Source organism: Bos grunniens, chromosome 4, assembly GCF_055505025.1.
Source record: "Bos grunniens cultivar Pamir isolate PY7600 chromosome 4, Bosgru_T2T1.0, whole genome shotgun sequence".
Taxonomy (NCBI): Eukaryota; Metazoa; Chordata; class Mammalia; order Artiodactyla; family Bovidae; genus Bos; species Bos grunniens.
In genome coordinates, this window is record NC_141168.1 from 84248322 (window position 1) to 84271813 (window position 23492).

Consider the following 23492-nt stretch of genomic DNA (forward strand, 5'->3'; position numbering starts at 1 on the left):
TCCCATCTCTGTAAGAATTGTCCACAGTTTATTGTGATCCACACAGTCAACAGCTTTGGCATAATCAATGAAGCAGAAGTAGGTGTTTTTCTGGAATTCTCTTGCTTTTTCTATGATCCAATTGATGCTGGCAATTTGACCTCTGGTTCCTCTGCTTTTTCTAAATTCAACTTGAACATCTGGGAGTTTTCAGTTCATGTATGTTTGACGCCTACCTTGAAGAATTTTGAGCATGACTTTGCTAGCATGAGATGAATGCAATAGTGTGGTAGTTTGAGCATTATTTGGCATTGCCTTTCTTTGGGATTGGCATGAAAACTGACCTTTTCCAGTTCTGTGGCCACTGCTGAGTTTTCCAAATTTGCTGATTGAGTGTAGCACTTTTACAGCATCATCTTTTAGATTTTGAATTAGCTTAGCTGGAATTCCATCACTTCCACCAGCTCTGTTCATAGTGATGCTTCCTAAGTTCCACTTGACTTTGCCCTCCAGGAAGTCTGGCTCTAGGTGAGTTCTCACGCCATTCTGGTTATCTGGGTCATTACGATCTTTTTGTATAGTTTTTTTTTTTTTTGTATAGTCTTGCCACTTCTTAATATTTTCTGCTTCTGTTATGTCCGCACCATTTCTGTCCTTAATTGTGCCCATCTCTGCATGAAGTGTTCCCTTGGTATCTCTAATTTTCTTGAGATCTCTAGTCTTTCCAATTTTTTGTTTTCCTCTCTTTCCTTGCATTGATCACTTAGGAGGGCTTCCTTGTCTCTATGAAATTGTGACAGTGTCACAAATATGTTATCAAACTTTGTATTTCTCAAAGTATTTCTCAAAAACACACTCAAAAACGCAAAAAACTACTTATTTTTTTAGGACTAGTAAATGTACTTGGTAGTGACAATAGTGTTAAATACTAAAAAGAACAAAAATCACTTGAATTCAAAAGAAATTTCAAAGCTAGAAGCAATGAAACTTCATAACTGAAGGAAAATATTGAGTGAAAATTAACTCTACAAGTAACAGAAAATCATAGTGGATTTAACTAAATCAATATTTATTCAATATTTCTTCTTTGTACAAAAATAAGAGAAATCCAGAAATAGCATTCCAAGTTATATGGCATCATTTTTCAAGCAATTAGACAACCAAGAATCTTTCTTTTTGCTCTGTTATTCTTGGATAATAGATGTCATTTTCAAAGTCCCAAAGTAGCTGCTGGAATTCTGGTCATTGTTTTTTTTTGTGGTGACCTGAAGGAACGTTGGAAGGGGGAAAAAAGGGCCCATAGTTTCCCCAACACCATTTGTTGAAAAGACTATCCTTTCCCCAGTGAATGATCTTGACACTCATGTTGAAACTCATTTGACGATATATATGAGGATTTATTTCTGTGCTCACCATTGGTCTATGTCTGTTTTTAAACCAGTATACACTTGTTTTGACTATTGTAACTTTGTAAAAGGTTTAAAAAGTAGGAAATGTGAGACCACCAGCACTGTTCTTTTGAACAATTGTTTTGCTTATCTAAAGCCCCTTGAAATTCACAAGAATTTACGACTGATGTTTCTATTCCTGCAAAAAACATCATTGGAATCTTGACAGAGACTGCTTGGAATCTTGACAGAGACTGCTTGAGATCTGTCAACTGGTTTGGGAATTTCAGTTCATTCAGTTCAGTCCCTCAGTCATGTCCTACTACTCTTTGCGACCCCATGGACTGCAGCACGCCAGGTCTCCCTGTCCATCACCGACTCCTGAAGTTTACTCAAACTCATGTCCATTGAGTTGGTGATGCCATCTAACCATCTCATCCTCTGTCGTCCCCTTCTCTTCCTGCCTTCAATCTTTTCCAGCATCAGGGTCTTTTCCAATGAGTCAGTTCTTCACATCAGTTGGCTAAAGTATTGCAGTTTCAGCTTCAGCATAAATTCTTCCAATGAATATTCAGGACTAATTTTCTTTAGGATGGACTCGTTGAATCTCCTTGCTGTCTCTTCTCCAATACTGCAATACAAAAGAATCAATTCTTTGGTGCTGAGCTTTCTTTATAGTCCAACTCTCACATCCATGCATGACCACTGGAAAAACCAGAGCCTTGACTAGATGGACCTTTGTTGACAAAGTAATGTCCCTGCTTTTTAATATGCTGTCTAGGTTGGTCATAACTTTCCTTCCAAGGAGTAAGTGTCTTTTAATTTAATGGCTGCAATCACTATCTGCAGTGGCTTGGGAGTCCATAAAAATAAAGTCTGTCACTGTTTCTACTGTTTCCCCATCTATTTGCCATGAAGTGATGGGACCAGATGCCATGATCCTGGTTTTCTGAATGTTGAGTTTTAAGCCAACATTTTCACTCTCCTCTTTCATTTTGATCAAGAGGTTCTTTAGTTCTTCTTTGCTTTCTGCCATAAGGGTGATTTCATCTGCATATCTGAGGTTATTGATATTTCTCCCAACAATCTTGATTCTAGCTTGTGCTTCCTCCAGCCCAGCATTTCTCATGATGAATTCTGCATATAAGTTAAATGAGCAGGATGACATATACAGTCTTGACGTACTCCTTTTCCTATTTGGAACCAGTTTGTCATTCCATGTCTTGTTGTAACTGTTGCTTCTTGACCTGCATACAGATTTCTCATTCTCAACCAAGAATGATTGCTAAATCTCTACCTCTTGCCTTATACATATTAAAAAATTATTGTTAACTGTATTCCCATACTTTAAGAATGTTTCATTAAGCTTTTATAAAAAACTTTTTTTCTATCAAGATATAAAGCTCATCGCATGACTTGTGAAAGTTTACTACAGCACATTTTAATTATGCATATTTAGACATTGCTTTTTAAAGGGGACTTAAGGAATCTGAAAAACACTAAAGCAAATGCTAAAAGTATTTTAGACAGGAAGTATCAGAGGAGTGAAAGCTGGTTTTCATTGTTCAAATAATCATTGTACAATACTTTAACATTCCCAGTGACATGTTACATGTGTCGTTATATTTATGTGATGGAAAAGTACAAAGCAGTACAACCTATTTAGTAAATCCAGATTTTCATAGAGCAATAATAAAGAACTAAATCTTTATTATAATATATATATATTTATCCAATTATAAACTTTTTCTAATAACTTTGTAGGAAATGCATCCAAGTTTCCTCCTATCTTTATCTTGTTCATAAAAAGTGAATTGTCAATATCTTAGATTACCCATAAATATGAGCCTTTCCCTCTATCTTCTTTTTCAGTTTCTTTTGCAGAGAGTCTGTCTTGATAAATCAAGTGCTTACAATGTTTAGCACTTTTAAACACTGAATATTTAGTATGTGCTATTTTAGCACCAATGCCCATGTAAATTTTATCTTGTACTCTTTTGTTGCTTAGGAAATGAAAGTAATTTTTTCCATCAAAGTGGTTCTTTAACTGTAGAAGTCATTATGCAAACTTTTACATATCCTTCTACTTTCCCTTATTAGTGAATTTCAAAATGACCATTACACTGTCAGAGCATGGTGTTTAATGGGTGCTATGTAAACAGCATTTCTGTAAGTTTTCCTTGTTCTCTATCCTCTCAGCTCCCCAAATACATTTCTAATATATGAAGATGGAGTTAGAAATGTATACCTTTATATACTTACACTTTCAAATAATTCTCCAGCACATCTTTTTTTACTGAGAATCTACTATATGCAATCTATTAAGGGCAGTGTGGTGACTATAAGTTGAAACATTAGTAATGTTTAACATTAGTAAACACTTAAAGTTAGTATCATTTAAAACTGACATTACTAATTTTATTCATAAAATGTAAATTGCACTTAAATTATTAGTATTTAAAAAAATTTTTCCTTTTTCATGTTGGGTTTCTGAATTTTTAAGCACTTAAATACCTTTAAGTGTCTCTTTTTTCTTTTCAGTGTTGTTGATTATTAGTTCAGTTCAGTTCAGTTCAGTCACTCAGTCATGTCCGACTCTTTGCGACCCCATGAATCGCAGCACGCCAGGCCCCCCTGTCTATCACCAACTCCCAGAGTTCACTCAGACTCATGTCCATTGAGTCAGTGATGCCATCCAGCCATCTCATCCTCTGTCATCCCCTTCTCCTCTTGCCCCCAATCCCTCCCAGCATCAGAGTCTTTTCCAATGAGTCAACTCTTTGCATGAGGTGGCCAAAGTACTGGAGTTTCAGCTTTAGCATCATTCCTTCCAAAGAAATCCCAGGGCTGATCTCCTTCAGAATGGACTGGTTGGATCTCCTTGCAGTCCAAGGGACTCTCAAGAGTCTTCTCCAACACCACAATTCAAAAGCATCAATTCTTGGGCGCTCAGCCTTCTTCATGGTCCAACTCTCACACCCATACATAACCACAGGAAAAACCATAGCCTTGACTAGACAGATTATCATTAGTTAATTTTTTTCCAGTAAGTTAGCTAGAGGAGGTGATGGCTTGACCTGAGGCTATAACAGCAGAACAACATAAAATTTCAAGAGGTGTATGATGAACATGACTTGGTAATTATTCAAATACAGGAGACAGAGGATACAGTTACAAAAACGACTTGAATATATATGAGCCTGTTCTTGAGAAAACAAGAATGATCAGATAATCACAGTGTTTATGAAAGGCCGCACTGCAGAGTTGCACAAAAAATATAATTCTGCGTAGACAAAAGAGATTCAGTTTCTAAACAGTCATCTACATTTCCACATTATTTTAGGGAAGCAGAAGGTAAAATAGTTTTCCTAAACACTGTTTTTTTCTGTTGTTACTTCAAGCAAGCAATAGTCAGTGGATTGAATGGCTGTCTTTACCCAGAGAGAGATTACTGATGAGTAAGAGTTAGCCTGGGGAAACATGAAGAGGTCACCTTGGGTTCCAGGGCTGCTTTAAGTGTTTCTTCAATGACCTGGAAAATGAAATAGTGAATAGGCTCATCAAATTTGTAGATGAGTTCAATCTTCTGAAGAGAATAAAGACAGGGCTGCTCATGAAAGACGGGTTCAGTGTTCAAAATGAACTTTGCAAATTAGAAAAGCAGTGAGAAATGAACTGAATGAAGTTCAGATGGGTCAAATTCAAGGTGGTGCAATGCAAGACAGAGAGCCAGCCTAAAAGGATTCACAATGGTGAAATATTTATAATAATGAGAGGAAAGGTGATGTGAATTAGTACTGGAAACACTCTCTATAGTAACCTTTTACCAAAAAGAGTGGCGAATGATACCTGTATGCCAGCAGGACACAGGAGAAACAAACTCACATCTCTTGAATCTAGGGCTCCAAAATAGTCACACAAAACTTTTGTATGTAACACTTCATCAATAGCTAGTATTATTCTAGATAGAATAGAAAAGGCCAGGTAGCAATAGATATCAGAGAACCTACTGTGTACTGGGTGGGTCTGTTCTTTTTACTAAAAGTGAAAAAGTCACGCCTCCAGGGTAATACACTCCAATGGAATGACACAGTTAAAAATATTACAAGCATATAGTGACACAAAGATTTCAGATAGTAAGAAATGCTATGAAGAAAATAAAACACACTGATATGATAGTATGACTTGGAGGGAATGGAGTCATGGAAGGAGTCAGTAAGTGTGTGGCATTTGATCTAAATGTAATGAAGATAGTCTTGAAAATATCAGAAGAGAATTCCAATCTGAGGAAAGAGCAAACGCCAAGTCTCAGAGTTGGAGTAAGGCTGGCAGGATGTAGAGCCAGAAAACGGCTGGAGCGGTCTGAGTGCCTCACGGATGCTGAAGGCATTTACTGTGAAAGGCAAGAGTAAGGAAGGAGCAGACTGGGAAGAAATGTCACGAGCTCTGTTTGCTTTAAGTGTGAGTTGCTTCTCAGGCATCCGAACCAGGATTTCCAGTATGGAGTTGAATACATTAGACTGTGGCTTAGAGTTTAGTAAGAGGGAAGGAAAGAGAGATTTGGGAGGGAATCATAGAAAATCACTGTGCTTGGATATAGTGGGAACTTTGAAAAGTAGAGTATAGTGATGCATGGCCTTACTGGCAATGTTAAATGGGCTGTATTGCTGCAAATATAAAGCAATTGTAAGGTACTGTCCCCTGTCCCCCTCCCACCCCCCAGCCCCAACACTCAGGGCCTGACTCATTTTATTCTACTTTCTAATGCAAAGTTCCTTAAACACACACACATGACTTTTAAGCAAGGGAAAGTGCCAAAATTCAAATTACAGTTGAGTCTTATTTGTAGACCCTCATTGTTCATGGTTCTGTCTTTTCTACTCACTAAAATATATTTGTAACTCCCAAGTCAAAATTGTGGGACTTTCCTGGTCATTTGCAGATGTGCACAAAACTGAAAATTTGAGCCTCCAGATGTGCACTTGCTCTGCTCTTGAACATGACGGTTTGTCTACTTATTTCATATCTTGTACTGTAAATAAGTGTGCCCTTCTTGTGGTACATTCAGTGCCACACTTTTCACATTTTCAAGCTTTACGTTGCTGATTTTGCTGTTTAAAATGGACCCCAAGCATAGTGCCAAGGTGCTGGCTAGTGTTTCCAAGCTCAAAAAGGTTGAGATGTGCCTTAAGAGGAAAATATATGTGTTAGATAAGCTCTGTTTGTCATGAGTAATAATGTTGTCTGTGAGTTCAATGTTTATGGCTCCACAATCTATATTATATAACATGTCTTTAAGAGAAATACACCTAAGACAAGATTATGTATTGTTCATGTGATGACAATTTTGTGACCAGAAGTTCATAGGAACCTAAGCCTGTACTTCCCCTAGGAGCAGTGGTTCAGTATTCATTAATTCAATATTTGCAATGACTTTACAGAAAATAACTATCATGAATAACAAGAACTGACTGTAGGTCTCAGAAAATGCTAAGCTGAATGATATTATGAGACAGTTGCGTTTATTATAAGGAAGCTTTTCCTGTAGTTGTATAAAACATTGACAGAACTTCTCTGACAAAAGAAAAAAGGTAATTCCTTTTTCAAATTATATATATATATATATATATATATATATATGTACACACAACAATTCAACTGGAAATTGAGAAATTTTAGCCCTCAGATTATATATAGCAGTTATTTTATTTTATTTGTCATTAGATAAATGTAAAGTGAAGTTTCAGTTGCCTTTTTCTCCCTGCCCTTGAAACCAGTTGATACGATTATGTGCATATCTGAAAGTAAAGCTAAATGCTTAGCAGTGTGTGACTGACACTCCTTGCTTCAGTAAGTGTTGGCTGCTGCTGCTACTCTTGCTGCTGCTGTTCCAAATGCCCTGGGTGAAAACATCCTATTTAAACCCTGAGACAATATTCTCAAGGGACTAAGGTGACAACACTAAAACATATTAAACAGGATATATTCCCTAAAGGTAGGTGTGACCAGAACAGTCTCTGTTGCTCCAGACAGTTTCCTCTTCTGTTGGTTGCCCCATGTGGCTCAATAAATAATATGGTCATGCTGCCCAGAGAATATTTTCTAACTATAGGATATGGATTTAGTGGTGAAGCAGTCACCACTTAGCCTTGGAAGCAGAGTTAGGTGAAAGACCAGGAACTGGGCAATGTTCTAGGCTAGTGTGTTCTAAGCAGGAACCAAGCAGTTGGTTGAAATAAGGGTCAAAGAGATGTTGGAACTAAAAGTCAGGGAGAGCTAGACGTTGTTAAAGCTTTTAGATTAGGGTATTTGTAGTGATGGAAAACAGCACCTCCATTTATTGTGGCTCCGTGGGAAAAAGGAGATAATGAGAAGACTGTGTGAAGACAGGTTTAGAGAAAGTTAGCAAATCACAAAATGTTAAAAAAAGTAAATTTTAAAAAAATGTAAAAATAAAAAGGTAAGACCATGGAGATACAATGGAAACAGAAGAGAACTAAGTAAACATAAGCATCTAATGTTGGTTTCATTCTTTATCTCCATTTCCTGCTGCCCCTTACTTTTCCTTCATGACCTTCATTATTTCAGGAACCTAGTTTTCAGAACTTGAGCTTAGAATTATCTGTCCCATTGCCCTTTCTGGAACTGAGGTTTTCTTCTGATTCCAAAAGCAAATGCTTTTAATCAATGTAGTATTCTGTTACCATTTTTATATACATTACTCTAAAAAAATGAATCAATAATTGAGTTATAAATTGTCACAAAACACATTCAAATTCAAGCAACTCCTTTTGAATTTTCATTTTAACTGGTAAGATTTATATTGCATGTAGCACTTTAGCACTGCATTTACCAATATTATTCAAAGAGTGCTGTTACTCTACTACAAATTCCATTATTTATATAATGATGGAATATGGGAAAGAAAAGCAATCTTTCCTCATCTTTCAAGAATGATGGGATAAGTTTCAAAAAACAATGGTGAATTTTGTTTATGGCAGCATGCAGTTCTCCAGGGACTTGACTCTTTTCAGTGTATCTTAGATTCAGCAAAGGTAGAATAGAATCACATTTCCAGGAGGTTGCCTAATATTGTAAAAGGCTCTAGCTAAATCTCAAGTGAACTGCAGTAACGTTTTACTGCCCTGTTGCTATAGGTTTCCACATGTAAGTGTATACCAGCTGTTTGAAAGTTGAAGTGAACTTCAACTACATCATCGCTGTATCTGTCCCATTAAAAGAAAAAAAAATAATATATTTTTCCAGTGAGTCTCAAAATCATAACCTAGATTTTAGTTCTTTTATTTTAAAAGGAAATTTATTGCACGTGGTGATAAATTAATCTGAGAGACTTTTAAAATTTAATTTAAAATATCAAACATTACCTATCTAAAATAAGTAAAATATCACTTAAGGGGTTGTTAAGTGAAAAGTTGGAGAGGAATACCAGGAATCCTAGGAAATAGTCAGAATCTGGAAACTCACAAAAATTATATAGCTTATCTAGCATATTCATGTGTTTCTACATTTAATATATGTGCTTCTAAAAAGAAAAATAGTCAACAAGAATGGGGAAAAATACTTTCTGGAAACATTAAAGGTTTATTATTCAGAGTCTCAAAAACACTACCACAAATACAAGCTGACCTTCAACTAAGACCTTAGCCTGTGTGAAATATTCTATATCATGGCCAGTGACATAGTGCAGTTTTTTAGCCCTTCCTCTCCCTTAGGGCTTCCCTTGTGGCTCAGCTGGTAAAGAATCTGCCTGCAGTGTGGGAGACCTGGATTCGATCCCTGGGTTGGGAAGATCCGCTGGAGAAGGGAAAGGCTACTCACTCCAGTATTCTGACTTGGAGAATTCCATGGACTCTGTAGTCCATGGGGTTGCAAAGAGTCAGACACAACTGAGCAACTTGCACTTTACTTCCTCTCACTTAGAACATGTTAGGCAGTAGTCAGACACAAGTTTCGGCGGAATAATGTTCAGTGTTAAAGGACTATTTTCAATGTCTTTTCTGTTTCCTGCTGAAGAATATAATAGAAACTGTAAATAAAACCCAGATTATATAAATTCCTTCCTAGCAGACATCATTTTCTCCTTACAGCACACTGAATCTTGATAACACAACAGCTAATCAATTCTGGCAATTCAGTCATCAGATATACTAATAAGTAAACTAATCCAGATGTTTTTCATTAAATGATGATACATCCAAATAGCTAATTGTACTGTAAATTAAATTTATATTTTCTGTGAACATACTTCCAAATGTATTTAAAGTTTATGAGGGGGTCATTTAGAATTTGGGAGTTTATCTATTTTCCCTATCAAAAAATAAAACAAATGAAATATGAAGTGGAAATTCACCTAGAAGCATATTGCTTCAAGAAATTCCTTGAGTCATAGCTGTAGCCTTGAGGAGCCTTTCCCTGTTGCCTATAGAGTTTCTCCCAATTAAATACTGCCTCAGTGCTATGGGCACACCAGCATTTTTATGGTTTCTGATATCTGGGATCTGGGATCTGCTTGTGTCACAGTTCTATTTATTTCTTTGCTATGTCTTGCAACTTAGGAAGAAATTCTGTTTCATGAAAAATACTTGTCCTACCATTGGGAGCCCCAGAGAAAGAAGCAAGAGGTTGAAATGGATGTAGTATATTATTTATGGTGGTATCCCACAAGCAAGATTTTGTATGACTACATATGGTGCAAGTCTTGTTTTAATTCAACCCTTGGGACATAGATCCAATAACGTTGCCAAAATATACTTTTCAAAGTTCAGTGATAATAGAGTCTGAGGATAAGTTTTCAACTTATGGGTGGCATACTTTTTCTTCATATTTTACACACATGCCAGTTAAATATATGTCATAGAATTTGTGACTATTTTATGATTAAGTCTTAACTCTGATAAGTAACTATTTACTTTTTAGAAATAGTATTAAATTATGTCTTTTTTAGGTTGGGATATTTTTCCTTTGTTTACAGTGCAGCCAAATATACATGACATCTGTTCTTCTATTTAGGTGTTTAAAATTTTTCAAGCACAGGTACCCATTTTATTTTTTTTTGGTAAGTTGAACGCTTCTTATTCTCAGTGAAATATGAAATGTTCAAACATATTGCAATCTCCCATCAGAACTATTGCTTTCTCTGGATCTGTTTCAGGGATTTTTGGCCCAAGCATAGAGAGGTGTCCGCTGATTTTACAAGCCAAGCCTGACATATGTTTTTTTCAGAACTCTACAATGGAATAAAGACATTTTTTTAAATATTCAGGTCAAAGTAATGCTCAGGGGAAGAGCAAGTGTTTTCACTAAATCTGCATTTCACCTGAGGCTGGAGGGTCTATACCAAGGTTTTATTTTGTGTTTTTCTCAGAGTGTTATATATTACTATAAGTGAATCACATATTCACCTTTCTCTTTTTATGTTGAATGACTGTAAACAGAAGAGTGGCCTAGGTCAAGGCACTTCTCATTAAAAGCCAAACAGTGTACACACTTCTTGTTTTTGTTTTCTTTCTCTTTCGCAGCCCTCTACTCAAAAGGAAGTGACATAAGAACAATGAAAAATGACTTTTGGGCATGTAAATAATCATTTCCCAGACTTGTCACTTCTTATTAAAAACCTAAAGAAACTAGACACAGAAACTTTTCTTATAACTCACATAGCTTCTCAGTTTAAATCTAGTACCAGTATCTTTAAATCTGGTACCAGTATCTTTAAAATGCAAATAATGTGGATGTAATTTGATTACAAGCTTATCAGAATTCATTCACACGACTATTCATGTGGACAAAATATATGGTATTTAAACAGAGCCATGTCTGCAGACAGAATAATGGAAAATTTAATATTCTTTGTCTCACTAACAATTATAGCCTAAAATAGGTTACCTAGGCACTCTCCACCAGTGCCAGCAATTCATTTCTGAAAATCAAAAGTTCTGTGTGAAAATGATTCCTGAAAGCCCATTCCCTACTGTTTCAATGGGAGAAATTATATTACTCAATAATCTCAAAACTTCAACAATTTTCTAAAATGACTGTAGACTATAAATGACAAACTACCATGAAAGGATGTAATATGTTTTGAAACATTAGTTTCTGATCAACAAAAGAATGTTTAGTTCAGTTCAGTCGCTCAGTCGTGTCTCTTTGTGACCCCATGAATCGCAGCACGCCAGGCCTCCCTGTCCATCACCAACTCCCAGAGTTCACTCAGACTCACATCCATCGAGTCAGTGATGCCATCCAGCCATCTCATCCTCTGTCGTCCCCTTCTCCTCCTAACCCCCAATCCCTCCCAGCATCAGGGTCTTTTCCAATGAGTCAACTCTTTGCATGAGGTGGCCAAAGTATTGGAGTTTCAGCCTCAGCATCAGTCCTTCCAATGAACACCCAGGACTGGTCTCCATTAAGATAGACTGGTTGGATCTCCTTGCAGTCCAAGGGACCCTGAGGAGTCTTCTCCAACACCACAGTTCAAAAACATCAGTTCTTCAGTGCTTAGCCCTACTTATAGTTCAACTCTCACATCCATACATGACCACTGGAGAAACAATAGCCTTGAACTAGACAGACCTTTGTTGGTAAAATAATTATCTCTGCTTTTTAATATGCTGTCTAGGTTGGTTATAACTTTCCTTCCAAGGAGTAAGTGTCTTAATTTCATGGCTGCAATCACCATCTGCAGTGATTCTGGAGCCCAAAAAAATAAAGTCTGACACTGTTTCCACTGTTTCCCCATCTATTTCCCATGAACTGATGGGACCAGAAATGTTATGACTTGTTTAAAAATAAGAACTAAATGTAGTATGCTGGACTGGTTCCAAATAGGAAAAGGAGTATGTCAAGGCTGTATATTGTCACCCTGCTTATTTAACATATATGCAGAGTACATCATGAGAAACGCTGAGCTGGAAGAAGCACAAGCTGGAATCAAGATTGCCAGGAGAAATATCAATAACCACAGATATGCAGATGACACCACTCTTATGGCAGAAAGTGAAGAGGAACTAAAAAGCCTCTTGATGAAAGTGAAAGAGGAGAGTGAAAAAGTTGGCTTAAAGCTCAACATTCAGAAAACTAAGATCATGGCATCTGGTCCCATCATTTCATGGGAAATAGATGGGGAAACAGTGGCAGACTTTGATTTTTTGGGCTCTAAAATTCCTGTAGATGGTGACTGCAGCCATGAAATTAAAGGACACTTACTCCTTGGAAGGAAAGTTATGACCAACCTAGATAGCACATTGAAAAGCAGAGACATTACTTTGCCAAAAAAGGTCCGTCTAGTCAAGGCTCGGAGAAGGCGATGGCACCATACTCTGGCACTCTTGCCTGGAAAATCCTATGGACAGGGAAGCCTGGTAGGCTGCAGTCCATGGGGTTGCTAAGAGTTGGATATGACTGAGCGACTTCACTTTCACTTTTCACTTTCCACTTTCATGCATTGGAGAAGGAAATGGAAACCCACTCCAGTGTTCTTGCTTGGAGAGTCCCAGGGATGGGGGAGCCTGGTGGGCTTCTGTCAGTGGGGTCACATAGAGTCAAACACGACTGAAGTGACTTAGCAGCAGCAGCAGCAGTCAAGGCTATGGTTTTTCCAGTGGTCATGTATGGATGTGAGAGTTTGACTGAAGAAAGCTGAGTGCCAAAAAATTGATGCTCTTAAACTGTGGTGTTGGAGAAGACTCTTGAGAGTCCCTTGGACTACAAGGAGATCCAACCAGTCCATTCTAAAGGAAATCAGTCCTGGGTGTTCTTTGGAAGGACTGATGCTAAAGCTGAAACTCCAATACTTTGGCCACCTCTTGCGAAGAGTTGACTGATTGGAAAAGACCCTGATGCTGGGAGGGATTGGGGTCAGGAAGAGAAGGGGATGAAGAGAAGAGGATGAGATGGCTGGATGGCATCACCGACTCGATGGACATGAGTTTGAGTAAACTCTGGGAGTTGGTGATGGACAAGGAGGCCTGGCATGCTGCGATTCATGGGGTCGCAAAGAGTTGGACACGGCTGAGCGACTGAACTGAACTGTATTGCTTGCAAGCAACCTAAAACAAACATTCATTTATGATACATGTCAAATACAATGTAATGAATATATTTTAGAAAAAATGCAGACAATGATGTACAACTATTGATCAAAAGATACTACATGATTATTCTGGCTATCTCTTTTCCCTAAGAAGTGGCTTAAAACCATAATACTATGTTTTATAATCCCAGTAGTTAGTTGATTGTGCTCACCTGAGCGTTATAGCTTAGTTTCCCATGTGATTGCAGTTAGATGGCAGCTTCATTGTAGTTATTGAAAGATTCCAAGATCGTTCATGCACATAGCTGGTGGATGATCTGTCTATTGGCCAGGAGCTGAATGGAACTGTCTCCTGGAGCACCTACACCTGGTCTCTCCAATGGACTTCTCACAACATACTGGCTCACTTCAGGTAGGAAACACTGTAAGAACAAGCACTGTAAGAGGTCCCGGCAGAATTTGTAATTTAGCCCTGAGAAACCTCAAAGCGTTATTTCTGTTGTATTCTCTTAGTTATACGTGATTCACCAAAGCCAGCTCAAAATAAAGGAGAGGGGGAGTAGATGTTTCCTCTTGGTATCAGGGGCAGTATGCACATGCAGGAAGTGAAGTAATTGACCATATTTGAACATTATCTATCATGAAATTTGGCAAACTACAAGCTCCCAGATAATATCAACCATGCCACCTGAGTTGGGCAGTATTAGGTAATTGTGACAGGGATTATATCTACTATCTCAATATATTTATGATCAGAAAAAAAGTCTTCTATCTTATGCAGAAATATCCAGCAATAAACTTGCTAGCTGAAGTGGGGCCTTGAAACTTGGGGAAAAGTTCAGAAATAAGGTGGGAAAGGATGGCAGCAGAAATTGTGACTTGATGTGAAAGACAACGAGTTGGGTGAAAGAGGGATATTTTAGGTAAACAATTTTAGGTAAACTATTAGACTCAGGAGATCTAACTGAGATTTTTCCATTATTTTTATGTTTTTTTTAGCCTTACTGAACAAGGTTTTAAAATATTTACGAGATTTAAGAAAGGCTTTTTAATTTTAAAATTAATACAAAATGGAGCTTTGCTTACACTCCTATTTTTGTTTTTTGCTTCATTTTTCTCTAATAATGGTATTATATCATCTCTGAATGGTGTTATAAGACACATCTGACCATTTTCAAAGAAAGGCTATCCTGGTACAATCAAAGATGATTTTTTTTGTCACATAATCCATACTTCTTTAAATTGATTTCCAGTGTTTTCATTTACTGCTCTTTCATGATTTTACCATTGTGGTCTTCTTCTGACTACTATTTCTGTTTCTCTGGATGAAATCTAAAAGCTCTTATCATTTTCTTTGATCACCTCCAAGTTAGTTATGGTTGCAAATGCAACAATTTCCCCATTGGCATCAACCACATTTTCAAAGCTTTTTAAATTGGCCACAAATGAAGGAATTCATTTGGTCCATGTCAAGTTTATCATTTGTTGAAAACTCTCTGCCATGACTCATCAGAGAACTCTAATACTTTCTTTTTATTGTAAAAGGTTTTTTTTCAAAGGTCTTTCAGTGAAGTTTCTTGGTTGGCATCCATACCCTGCTTAAACTACGTATCGCCCAGGAAAATGAATATAATAGGTCATAAGGGATGTAATACTCATCTATTCCATGGGATGAAAAAGTGGGCTGTGAAAGGAAGAAAGCCACTTGAATGTTGTCACCATGTTACAACACTCCACGAATATCCAGGAACATTATTGATATTGTGAAAAGCCTTCTTTGTGAGATTTTTTGTGTATATTCTCCTTGGTGTGCACCAATTAGCATTGAATACAAGTCACAAAAACTGTCTCATCAACAAGTATTGATGTTGACGTTCTAGACAGCGGATGATGTTCTGAGCATTTCTTGAGGGAAGAGAGTCTTACAGAATGATCACTAGAAAGGGTTTGAACTTAACCCCCAGCCATTAAATCAATCTCACCTAGAGGCTTTGTGATCAGATACTTTCTCTTCTTGCTGTAAGATAAATGTTGAAAACAGCATGCATTCTAAAACAAAAGTTGTTTTTTTTTTTTTTAAACACAGAATAATTACTCAGTGGTATAGAGCCTTCTTCATCAATAATTTTTCTTTTATTGTAAATAAACAGGAATATGACATTCACCTCACTGTTAAGGGCAGCTGCTTTCAACCATTTTAATAATAAGGAATAGGGCTTGAAGACGTAGCAAAATTCAGGACTTACTCCTTTAATAGTTTATCCTTGACCACCTTTAGCTTTTCAAATACGTTATTCACTTCTTGATCAACACAGTACAGGATCAAGTCTTGATCACTGGGGCTTAACATTCACTTTTTTAGGTTTACCCAAATCTTTTCTAACATAAAATGTTAGTATTTCTGTCCCACTACACATTTTACTCCCCAAATGCTTTATGACCTTTTGCTTATTTTTTTTCCACTACTTGTTATTAGCATATGTAAGGTGGTAACTGAAATAATAACTGTGTACTTGAAGTCTTTGGTGGCTCTACATTGTCAAACAATATTACATTCATTTTTTCCGTCTATTGTAGGCCCTCTTAACACATACTTTACTTACTCCCCCACATTTTTCTTCAAAGCTCTCTCAAACTTTTGAAGACAATTTATAACATGAGCCAAAAACATGGGCTAAGTAAAAGTAGGCATTATTAAAACTAGTTCAGGATATCTGTACAAGGAGAGAAAATAATAACACTAAGTGTGACTCCATGATGACCTTTCTAGTGGTAGCAACATTTGGTGGTCACATCCCCTGTATCAGCACTCAGAATACTTTTTAAAACATCTACCTGTGATTTTGTTAATCTACAGTTATATTTGGGATATAACATGAAACTTCCCCTCCCTATAATTTTGTAAGATTTTTACATTTGAAGATAGATACAATTTTTTCCTCAACAAGTATCAGTAGAAAGCTACATCAAAGATATATTTATGTTCTAAGGAATTTTGATACTAAAAACTAGGTAGTGTTCCACCAAGGAAGTTTACTGAAGACAGGATTTATAGTATATGACTATATAGAGTTTTAATTTAAAAAGTGTTTATGAAAAATTAATTCAGATAATAACTTACAAACCATATATAACTCTTTATTCACTTATTAAATAAATAGCACTTGCTACACTCACCAAAATGGTCTTAATATGAGAGATGCAGTTTGGTTATAGACAGAATGAACAGCATATGCAGAATATGGGCCTAACTGTGTCAGTGATATCTGAGACTGAAAGTCAAGAAAATCAGAATAATCTCTTGTTTTTATCAAGCAAGTATTTTAATAAAAGCTGTGGCAAATACCACTAGCTGTCCACCAAATTGCATTTTTCTCTTCCGTGGTAACAGATAGCACAAGACTCGACTACCTTCCCCAATCTCCTTGAAGGTGGATGTGGCCTAACTGCTAAGTTCCTTCAATAGCGCAAAAGTCTGGGCTTATAAAAGTGTATATGTGTCTCCTTCACCCTGACTCACCCTTTCTTCTGACTGGAGGTGGCAGGTGAAATGGTTTCAGGAAAAGGCAGATCCTGAGGGTTGTTGCATCACATGAAAGAGAGCTGCCTTCCAACCACGAATGTCAACTTTACATCATTATGTGAACAGGAAATAAACTGCTTGGTTGTTATGGCAGTTTAGCCTACTCTAACTATTATAAAAGCAAGTTAATATATTGACATTTTTGTGCAGAAATTTCAGCTTGTAAATGTTTGGCTTTTCCATTGAGAAAGTCAGAATTAAATTCAGTCATGTAAAAAATTAGGAATGCAGAATTTTCAACTTGTGTCTAACCTCCAAATATGCTAATTGTTTTTATAATTTTGTTTGTGTTTCTTTCCTGAGAATCTTTAACATACGGTATGATTGCTAAATTTTGTCATTACTTTTTATTGTACTTTACACTTGGTTTGTGTGAAGTTCTTCCTTACACAGAAACTATAAAACTATGAAAACAAGGCCATATCATATATGTTGTATATTGGTCCATTCGCCTGACGTCTTCTAGACATATGGTAAGTTCATAACAGATGTCTGTTAGGTGGAATTGAGAACTTGTCTTTTCTACCATGATGCCTTCACAGTGTAATTACTACTCTTTGCCCATAAAGTGATAACATATGAAAAAAATCACATCCATCTAGGCATCAAGGTGTATAATTTTCATGTTTTTCCTTTTTTACCTTGGAAATGAAGATACTATTAATTTTTAAAAGAACTCATCATGACACTAATTTATCTTGGAGTCACTTTGAGATATTTAAGGTTGTTTTTTTTTCTTTTTTTGTTTGGTAGTTAAAGTTACCAAGTGTGATTTCCAATCATCATTGCATATTATGTTATTTTAAATTACTTTATAATGATTCATCATCATAAAATTGAAACAAAATTAATTGTGAAAACTATTATATCAGTACAATAAATTACCAAATTCTTATTTTCTCAACACAATACTTTAAGCTACTTTCAGAATATCAGTTACAAATAAATAGAAACCAAGTAAATTCTATTTGGGCAACAGTTTTCATTCTAAACTTAAATATATTATAGACAAACACAGACTTTGATGGCATATATGATATATAATGAAAATATATTTGTAAATAACCCTGCATAACAATATCATTTAAAATAATATTTCATGAACCATTGAGGGTGCAGTGAAAAAAAATCTGTAATGTTCTTAGTTTCCTTTTTATTATATATTTTAAAATGTACTTTTCCATAGGTATCAGTAATTATTACCCAACCAGAACAGGAACAACTTGCTGTCAATTTTTATGTGGTTAAACCACTAATTGAATAAGCACATTTTGAAAACTAAACTGAAAAACGTGTGTTTGTCCCCAAAGTAGTAATTTCATTAGTGGTTTACATCTTTTTCTGTTTTTTACTTATTTTAAGGCTACAATTAAAAGCATGCTCGTATAATCAAACACTGCCTAAAGTACTGTATGACTATAAATGAATAATAATTCTTAGGAGATCTTTGCCTATGTCATCATGCACTTCATTTGAAGTTACTAATAATATCAATGGCTTATAAGAGCATAATAATTTAGAGCAAACTTGCATTTTGCTGAGTCATTTTTATGTAGGTTTTGGCATTTTTGATTCAAATGGCAGAACGTGTACAGTGATGTCTTAAAAACTCATCAACAAAATTAAAAAACAAAGAAATAGACAAGAAAGAACTAGACAGCTTGCCAAACATTCAGATGTCAAGAATTCTTTCCAGCAATCAATTTCCCTCCTTTGCTAGAAAAAAAATGCATCCAGAAAGAGGGACATGAGGTTTTTGAAGACTTTTCAACACCTGAAGTTATGCTAGCAATTCTTGGTAAAGTTAACGGAAAATCTATTATTTTCCCTAGGGCAATCTTATTCTGTCCTTGGATCTGTCTCCCATGACAATTAAGGCCAATAAGGCTACAGAGATGGTTGAATGGCATTCTCTTTCATGTTGTTTGTGTGGGATTTGAGATAATAATTCCTCATTTACATGTAAGGTATGCAAAGCAATGCCTGTATTACCAAAAAACTAGGAACTATGGGATTCTTGTCATTTATCTTATACAGCATCCATGTCCTATTTCCCTCTCTGAGTCATGAATAATATTGTGGAATTTAAGTAATATGCCATATATTGAGTCTAAGTACTGTTTATGTTCTGTTACTAATCAATCTCTATAGCCATAAGAAAACTTCATAGTAGAATTGTTGGCTTTGGCATCATTGTCCAATATTTAGGACACTCACTGTGCAGAATCTTTCTTATTCATAGAGAAGGAGTATTCACCAATTTACATGCCCTTATGTTTACTCCAACACAACTTGCAGGTATGATTTTTGTGTGTGTGAGTGGGGAAGATAATATTTCCACCTTAATTTATTCACTCAAAAATTATTTTAACATACAATGGGAGCAAAGGAAAAATGTTGATGGCATGTTAATCTCTCTTTTTTTTTTTTTCCTACAGAATAGTTGACTGTAAAAACTGATCAGGATTCCCTTGCACCACTTTGGAGGTATTGCCTTATATTAGAACTGTTAAGTTCCCAGGAATTAATCATATATGCTATGTATTAACCCTGTTAAAGAAGCATCACAGTTTTTTGAAGGATCTACAATTAGGGTAGACTTTGCAGACTTTGTGGAGATTAAGATGTGGAAATTTAGTCTCAGTGATAAAGTCCTTGAGGTGACTTTGATACAGATGTCTAAAAAGACAGCAGATGACTTCTTCTCAAAGGATTGTCTGTCTTCCATATTTAATTTGTTTCAATTCCACAAATTTATTTTATTGTCTTCTAAATGAAATCTTATGATATTGCCTGAGCAAAATTGAGAAGGAAAATAGAGACAGAAAGAGATACTAAATATCTTTATTGTATAAAAATTAGTTGTAGACTTAATCCAAAATAAGCAGCTATTATATTTTTTAAAATTTATTATTTATAGATTTTAAATGGTCTTCTAATCTTTTCCGACATTTATGAACATCGCCCGACAAATTGAGTCAAACTGTATATACACAAGTAACTCAGTAAACCAGTTATAGAAGACATTGACAAAATATATATTTCCCTTTGACCGCACTATATTCACACCTAAGAATGAATACCAGTTGTATCTTATTAGCCAAAACGCAGCTACTTTACTGTCAATGTAGAAGAGTGTAGCTTGTAATCAATTATAATTTTTAAATGCAAAGTCTTTAAAACTTATAAAAAAAAAAAGAATGAATACAAAGGAACTGAGTGAAGTAAGCACTGTAGATTCTAAGTAATAGCTATAAAGATTTTATCATGTTACTATTTATGATAGGAAAAAGCTGCCAACAGCCTAACTGTGGAATAATGGATAAATAATTAAGAAAGCATTAACTGATCCCTACAATGATGTTGTACATATTTCTTTACCTAGAAAGATGTTCTTATAATTTGTTGTTGTTGTTCAGTTACGTCTGACTCTTTCCAACTACATGGATTGTAGCGTACCAGGCTCCTCTGTCTGTGGGATTTTCCAGGCAAGAATATTGGAGTGCGTTGCCATTTCCTCCTCTAGGGGATCTTCCTGACCCAGGGGTTGAACCCATGTCTCCTTCATTGGCAAGTGATTCTTTAACACTGAGCCACCATTCTTATAATATCAACCAAATAAAATGTTATAAAATAGTATGTGAAGTATAATCTTACTTTTAATGAAATATACATGAATTCAAATGTTTCTAGAAAAACATAAAAAATTTTAATTTAAAAAACAATAGTTTTGCCAAATATCAAAATGAATCCGCCACAGGTATACATTTTGATATTTGGCAAAACTAATACAATTATGTAAAGTTTAAAAATAAAATAAAATTAGAGGAAAAAAAAAAAAACAATAGTCCGACATCTAACACTAGAGATAACAACTCTGATAAAACTTGATTGTCAGATATTGTATACTTGCATTGTATTGTATACCCTTTTTATACATTCTATTTTTGGAGGAGAAATACTTGGTAGTTAAATGCAAAGTGCTTTAATTTCTATGGGGTGTTAACGTTGAATTAACAAAATATTTATACATGTTCATGAGCCATAGCCTTTATCACTTTACTAACGGAAAAGATTGCATGACGCCAGTAGAAAGATTGCAGATAAATGTGGCTTTAAGTAAGCAGTTCTTGGCATGAAAAGAGTAACAAATAAAATCAGGAACTCAACAAAGAGGTCATCCACAGCACTGAAAACTTCTTCAGAATAAACATCTACTTATATGGGCCGTTTTACTACATTCTGGATTTGTTCATTTGATTAGAAAACTCTTTGCCAAGGTTTATTAAAAAAAAGAAAAAAACTTTGAAAAGAATGTTGAAACTATGTTTAGCTCAAAAAATACCTCTTTCTCAGTTTTGCTTCATTAACCATGGTTTCCTTATTAAACATAGGAAGTTGTGTTTGGAGTTGCCTTAAATTTTGTCATGCCAATCAACTTGAGTTTTGGAGGAAAATGGTTTTGAAAGATTTTAAAAATTGGACATGAACCCTTGAAGATTCTTCTTTTTTGCTGGAGTCAGGAGTAGTTGGGCCCCAAGATCTGAGGAGGCAGGTGGGCCAGGCAGGCCCTAGAAAAGGCAACGACACTCAGCGCCCCCCACACTATGCCATCCTGGAGAAAGTGCTGAGCTGTCATGCTTCTCAAGCCCCTCTTTTGACCCCTCTCATTAACACAGATATTCCCTTCCCATCTAAGATGCTCCTTTTCCTTCTCTTTCCCAGCCCCTGCCCAGGGGTACCTGGTCTTCTCACATCTTCCCACCCTAGTGTCAGGCAGCTGGCTGGTTTTGTGTAGTACTCATGGGCAGACAGTGATTTTTTTTTTTTTTTTTGGTTAAGTTAAACAGGCCCAACTTTGTTCGCTGTACTTAATAGACACAAGATAGTGTTATAAAGGTTATTGTGTCATTCAGTCTTGTCAGTCGTGTCCGACTCTTTGTGAACCCACGGACTGTACAGGCCATGGAATTCTCCAGGCCAGATAATTGAACTGGGTAGCCTTTCCCTTCTCCAGGGGATCTTTCCAACCCAGGGATCAAACCCAGGTATCTTGCAATGCAGGTGGATTCTTTTCCAGCTGAGCCACAAGAGAAGCCCTAGAATACTGGAGTGGATAGCTTTTCCCTTCTCCAGGGGATCTTCCCAACCCAGGTATCGAACACAGGTCATCTGCATTGCTGGCAAATTCTTCATCAACTGAACTATCAGGGAAGCCCACGAGATAATGTTATAAATTTTAAGTGATTAAATGTAAAGACTATGAACAGAGGAAAAGAAGGTAATCTTGCCATATGTGACAACATGCATGGCCTATGAGGGCATTATACTGAGGGAAATAAGTTAGAAAAAGGCAAATACCATACGATCTCACTTACATGTGGAATCTTAAAGACAAAATGAAACAAAGCAAAACAACAACAATAAAAACAACCTCAAAGATACAGAGAACATGTTAGTGACTGCCAAAGGCAGGGGGTTGGGGATAGCATGAAATGGGTGACAGTGGTCAAAATATATAAACCTCCAGTTATAAAACAAATGTCACGGGATGTAACATATAGTCTGGTGACTAGTTAATAATACTGTATTGTATATTTGAAAGTTGTTAACAGAATAAATCTTAAAAGCTCTCATCACAAGAAAAATAACAAAGCCTATGTGGGGTGATGACTGTTAGCTAGAATTATTGCTGTAATCATTTCACAATATGTACAGATATTGAATTATAATATTGTGTACCTTAATACACATAATGTTATATGCTAGTAATTAAAAAAAAAAAAGAAGGCAGGAGACAAGATTGTTGTTCTCATGATGGGACAACAGAACTTATGCCATATTTCACATATTTATTCCAGAGATATTTCCAGCTTACTGTGTATTAATGCTGAATTCTCAACTATTAGAGTCTGAATACAAAAATAAACTTTGAAAGTCTGGTGAACCATTTTAGCCTGTATGAAAACATTTGTAGCTGAAATCAAAGTAATATGGTCTAAAATATTAAACTCATATTAAAGAAGTTTTTTAGTTTAAACATTCTTTTGGCATTTTGTATATCACACATCATAACTGTTGCCTACTTGCTTGTAGGTAGGAAGTGAATAGCCTAGGGTATTAGTACAGAAAACAATAATTGTGATAAACATATATGAGAAGCATGGTTGTTTTTTCCATTTGAGAAGCTGTCATTATTTCAAAGCATAGAATTAAGTATTTCCTTGGATTAAGAAATATGGAAAGAGTGTTAAAAATTGCTGTGAAGGCAATTTTGGAGACCAAACACCTTATTGTTAAGTATAAAGCATGACAAAGTAATGAGCAAAATGTGTATGTGAGCCTGATGGATATAATTTTTATTTTATCCTCACACCTGTATAAAACATTGCTATAGTTAAAGATATTGGTGTGAATATTCAAGTCTTACTCAAGCCAACAGGGAATGTTAAGATTAATAATGCATGTCAAATGAGAGAAGCAAACAGTATGG